Below are 5,646 nucleotides of genomic sequence, written 5' to 3'. Positions count from 1 at the left end.
ATAATGACACAAGCACTAATTGAGGCTACAGCATGAGTGTGATAGATGCATAACAGAACTTATGAACATAAATGAGGATGCTGAAGGTATTAACATAGTGAAAAATGTGGATGATACCACTAACATATAAGTGCTGCATATCAAGGCTAAGATGATATCTAAGTGAGTGTGTGGCAACGAATTGAATGTGGATGTGATGAGCGCCTGCATTATGACAACTGCAAACATTCTATCATGAATTTATACAGAGGTTGTTCAAAATATTTATGCAATTTTTACTTCAGCTATTGTCCAGCAATTAGTAAGGGCAACCTACAGGGAGGTGTTGGGTAGCAATTAGCAGGAATAACAACAGAGGAAAAAGGCTGTATTCATGGTGACGAGCCTGTCCCTTGGTAATCCACGCAATTAGTTTCAGCAAACTTAACCTCATCTCTTGGTTTTGAATGACTTGAAGAAACAGAACAACATGCTGCTTGATAAGGTCCAGGCATACATCAACAAGCACAAGGAGACGAGCCACGAAACATTCAGAATGGTTGCTTTGTAGATGCCTTCGATTTCTGGAGTCTTTGGCAGAATGCAGTCAAGAAGGCTTCATTCATGACTCAATTGTCATATTCCTAATGATCTTTACTACAAATACCTTCTTAAGCATTATGTGAAATATGATAGAGTCCCTGAATACCAACTTTACAAGCTTCAAGCTGCCTGGAATACTTAAATCAGTAGCCTTCACACGGCGCAATTTCCTGATGCACTTAAGACATTATGAGAGAGAGAGAGAGAGAACTATGCTCCAGATATCACAATGCTATAAGGATTCTCCTAACACTATTGGAGCATTGGCATTCTCATTCATATCCTTTGTTTTGTGAAGAACGAAGATTCGAGAAAGAATTATTACAAAACCACATAAGGCTGTGACCATCTGGGATGTACTCTATCATGCCCGATCCTTGAACATGATGATGCTTGCCAAGGTCGAAAAAGATGGGAACATGACACAGTAGATTGGAGAGGTGACAGAAGTATTGAAGGCATCCCATACCTTGTCCAAATAGTTCATCTGTAAAACGACACAGGAAACAACAAGAAATGCTGAAAAGCCAAGTTTGAACACAAATGAACTGGTTCATTCCCAAAATGTTGGTTTCAAGGCAATTGTCAATGTTTTTATGCTCATCACTGTAATAAGACCTGTGATAGAACCAATCCCAATATGCACAAACATATGTGAGAGTCGATATTTAGGTGTCAGTTTTGAAAATAAACATCACATCTAGTGCTATGAAGGTGTGAAAGATGAATCTAGATTTAGTAGCAGGATTCCAGATCTCCTTCATAAACTTGATCTCTTTCTCTTGGGGAGCATGTAGAATAATGGTGGTGGAACCAACAATACAGAGAGCACAACCAAGGACACCCAAGAATTCAAAGCCTCTCTTTCAAGGCGGGGTGAGCTACAATAATACTTAATGCTCCCAAGGGTGTCGCAAGAACAGCAGGAGCAAATGTATAAGTAGCCAAGTTAGCTATCTCTCTAACAATCACCGCAATTATTCCAACCCACCATAAAGGTTTCAGGAGGTAAGAAAATCTTCCCTATCCCTCTCTAACTCCATTAGCCCCTGCCTTTTGGAGGTCCCTTTTCTTCATTATAAAAGCTAACCCCAATAAAGAAACTCGACGTCATGGCCAAAACCAACCCACGCGTGGTATTTAGAGACAGCTCCCTCAAGATCTCGAATTCCACTGATCCAAAATCTCTACAAAAGTCGCTTGAAATGAGAGACAACGCCTCTTCATTTCCTAAAAACACCCCAGAAACAAAATGGGACATCTGTTCCACCCTTCACTGCAAATCTTTTCGTGGTGATGACAGAGACATAGATGTTGATATTGCACAGGGGATCATTGATATAAATAACGTAGAATTGCAGAGAATACAGACTTACAGCTGGGTTGCAGAACCAATACCCTAAGAAAATCCATGGGAGTTACGATCACTGTATCACAACAGAGGATTAACCCAAGATCTAAGGAGGGGAATGTGCAAATTGTGGAAAGAAGAAAACCATCATGGAGTTTTAGTGAGACAAAGGGTAGCTAAATGAAGGAAATACAACAAATCGTGAAATGCAATTAGGGGAAAGATAATCAGATGCAAACTTAAAATAGTAAATCAAATATGAATAAAAAATTACAATGATTCACAATATATATATGGGATGGTTAAATCGCTGAAACTAAAGGAATCCAAAATAAGCTATGAACATAGAAGGTGTAGGATTATATACACCCCAGTAATATTACACAGGCATGGGCATTAACAGGGTTCACGACCAGTGAAACGACTCTTATAGCAAGTTGAGGCTTACCTCAGCCATTGTGAGTGAAATTGTTCTCAGCAACTGAGAACGATTTCATTTTTTTTTATATATATATTTTTTACTGATGCTGAAGGTTTTAAAAAAAACATGGAGAATCGAACAATGCCAAGTACCACGAAAACAATAAATATAACATCAAAGGGATAGCCGACAGGCAAACAGAAAGTTGAAAGTCAAGGAGGAAGAGGAACACAAGTTGATCAAGAACAGGAAAATAAAAATTAAATACAAACTGGATGTTACAATAAACGCAAGAAAATCAAAATCAATCATGAACCGGAATTCAAGATTAAAAAAAAAAGGGAAAAAAACATAAAGGGAAATGGGTTTAAAGATAACCAAAGAGAGTAATCAGGCTAGTCACGATAGATCCAAGCGAATCTGAATGATTATCCTCTTACTAAGATAAAAGAAAAACAAGAAGAAAGTCACAACAAAGAATGAGGATGAAGAAGCAAGTAAAATTGAGATAAATCGGATGAAAAGTAGAGATTCCTATGTAAACAGGAAGTAATAAACCAACATCAAAGATAAATCAACTATAGACTGACATCATAAAAGAAGCAACAAAATATTAAAGAAAAACTAGAAATATGTTGGAATCGTTCATTCCCTTGATATGGCACTGAATGGGTCGACCCTGCTATATGCAGGACGATTCCATTCTTCGTGCTGTAAACTAAAAAAAAAAAAAAATTAAACGATAAGCAGAGAGATAACATTTTGCAGAGAATCTGAAGGAAGGGAGAAGAATGGCTACTCACCGGGTCATTGCAGGGATTTTGATCTACTCCAAACAACGAAAGATGAGGTACCTTTAGAGATGGCACTTCAGCTCGGATTGCGGGAGGGTTGATTGATCGTGGCCATCACTGGAAGTTGGGCTTTTCTTCGCTCGATCAAGGAAGATCCGAAAAGAAGGAGGAGGAAGGGAAAATCGAGAAGAAGAAGTTGTGGTAGGGTGAAGAAGCGGTCGATGCATGAAGAGGAGGGCAATGGGGAGGTGAAAACGGATCCTTTGAAGAGGCATATGTGACCCCTTCTTAAAGAAGAAGAAGCTGAATCCGGAGGGGTCGAGCTGTTGGAGATCAAGGGTTGATGGGGGGTTCGGTGCAGATGGACGAAGGAGAGAGAGGTGATGGGCGGATGGAAGCCATGGAGGCTTCGAGAAGGGGGAGAAGGAGAATGAGAGGCGAGAGAAAAGCCCCAGCTCGAAAAACCCTAACTTGGTTAAAAGGGAATTTTCTTAGAATTTCCAAAAAAAAGTCTTTTGAAACAAAATTTTCTCAAAAATGGGTCTTTAAAGTTATGTTCTTCATTATTCTGAATTTTTCATTCTTTTCTCGGCCCTTTTCCTGATTTTTTGTTTATATTTTTTTTTTCGAGAGTAAAATTCTAACACCTGAGCAGTACGAGAGATAAAACTATTTTTTGTATTTTTCTGAGAAATATTTATAAAAGCATTTTTCTGAGAATTTCGAACCATTTTGGGGAAATTTCTTCAGAAGAATGGGTTTGGACCCAGGTTTTGAGAAAATGTTCGAGTTTTAAACCTCGAATGGAGAAATACAACGCAATAGATCCAAACGGATGTCGGATGGACTATCCGAGCTATTTAAAAACTATTTTTGGTATTTTCTTAAAAATTGGACAATGGGACTCAATTTTGGATCTGGACAATGGATCCAGATCCGAAATCAATTTAAACATATAAAATGAATTTAATTTTAGTAAAACTTGAAAAATGAACTGAGATTTAGATTTAAAAATGACTCATTTGCTCAAAAAATGAATTTAGGGGCAAGAAGGGAATATTTAAAAGATTTTGAAAAATTTGGGGTGTTCACAGTAAGCCTAGCACTCGTGCTAGTGTTTGGCTGACCGATCAGCAAGCCTTCATGTTACAATCTTTCCACAATTTTCCTTAAATTCTGCCAATCTTCTCCTACCCCTTCTCATCAATTCTCCTTTGAGATTCGAGTTTCGACTCAAACTTCCCTGAGATTCGAGCCCTGACTCGAATTTTTCAGCTTTCCTTGAAGATTTGGGTCTTAACTCAAGTATTCTTTCCTTCAAAAAACTGAACTTCCAAGTTTTCCTTCCAAATTCGAGCCCTGACTCGAATTTTCCTACCTTTCCTTCGAAAATTTGGGGTTTATCTCAAGTTTTCTTGCCTTCAATAAATAAAACTTCAAAATTTTTTATTCGAGCTCTGACTCGAACTTTCCTGCTTTCCTTCGAAAATTTGGGTTTTATCTCGAGTTTTCTTGCCTCAATAAATGAACTTTCAAGTTTTTCGAGTCCTGACTCGAATTTTCCTAGTTTTCCTTCGAAAATTTGGGTTTTATCTCAAGTTTTCTTGCCTTCAGTAAAACAACCTTCAAAATTTTGATTTGAGCCCTGACTCGAACTCTCCTGCTTTCCTTCGAAGATTTGAGTTTTATCTCGAGTTTTCTTACCTTCAATAAATGAATTTTCAAGTTTTCCTTTGAGATTCAAGCCCTGACTCGAACCTTCCTGCTCTCCTTCGAAAGTTTGAGTTTTATCTCGAGTTTTCTTGCCTTCAATAAATGAATTTTCAAGATTTCCTTTGAGATTCGAGCCCCGACTCGAACCTCCCAGTTTTCCTTTGAAAACTCGTGTTTTAAACTCAAATTTCCCTGTTTTCCTTGTAGAATCCGAGTCCTGATTCAGATACTCTTTCAAAGGCTTATCTTCAAAATCCAGTTTTATGTCAAGCTTACCTTCAGAACTTTAAATTTACATTTACCTTCAGAATTCAACCTCATGTTGGATTCTTCCCCAGAATCCCACTGATATGTCAAAATTCGATGTTAAGCAAAGGTTTTGTCATCAAGGATTTCAGGAATATCTTGCCAAATTGCCATAAAATAGTTGTTGATCTCAAACTTTTATTACATAAAGAATTTCCTCAAATCTCCTTAAGTATTCCTTCCAAAAGGGTGAAGCTTCAGTGAAGAAAGGCTCAAACTCCAAATTTTCTGTTGGTCAACCAAGAGGATGAAGAAAAATCTTCGACATGACCAGTAAAGGAAATATTCAATGATGCTGAAGAGTCATAAATGAGCTGATATTGATCATAGCTATGGCACATTCTTAAAGATTATTCTTTGGCAGTAAGACAGTGGAAATATCCTGGGCAGTCTGAAAAAGAACCTACCCAATTCATGTCTCCTTAAGTCAGCTAAGCTGCAAATCAAATATCCGCGAAAGGGATCTCTCAATTGTCGTT

General features: G+C 37.8%; 1 pseudogene; it reads right to left on the bottom strand.

Annotated features, from left to right (window-relative positions):
* Positions 1-814: 814 nt before the first annotated feature.
* LOC149811864 (putative magnesium transporter NIPA3 pseudogene) lies at positions 815-1,843 on the bottom strand (annotated as a pseudogene).
* Positions 1,844-5,646: the final 3,803 nt, after the last annotated feature.

The sequence above is a fragment of the Nuphar pumila genome, chromosome 17 (assembly GCF_984573655.1).
Source record: "Nuphar pumila chromosome 17, dmNupPumi1.hap1.1, whole genome shotgun sequence".
NCBI lineage: Eukaryota > Viridiplantae > Streptophyta > Magnoliopsida > Nymphaeales > Nymphaeaceae > Nuphar > Nuphar pumila.
Note: the sequence above shows the minus strand (reverse complement) of the source record. Positions and strands in the feature narration are given on the sequence as shown.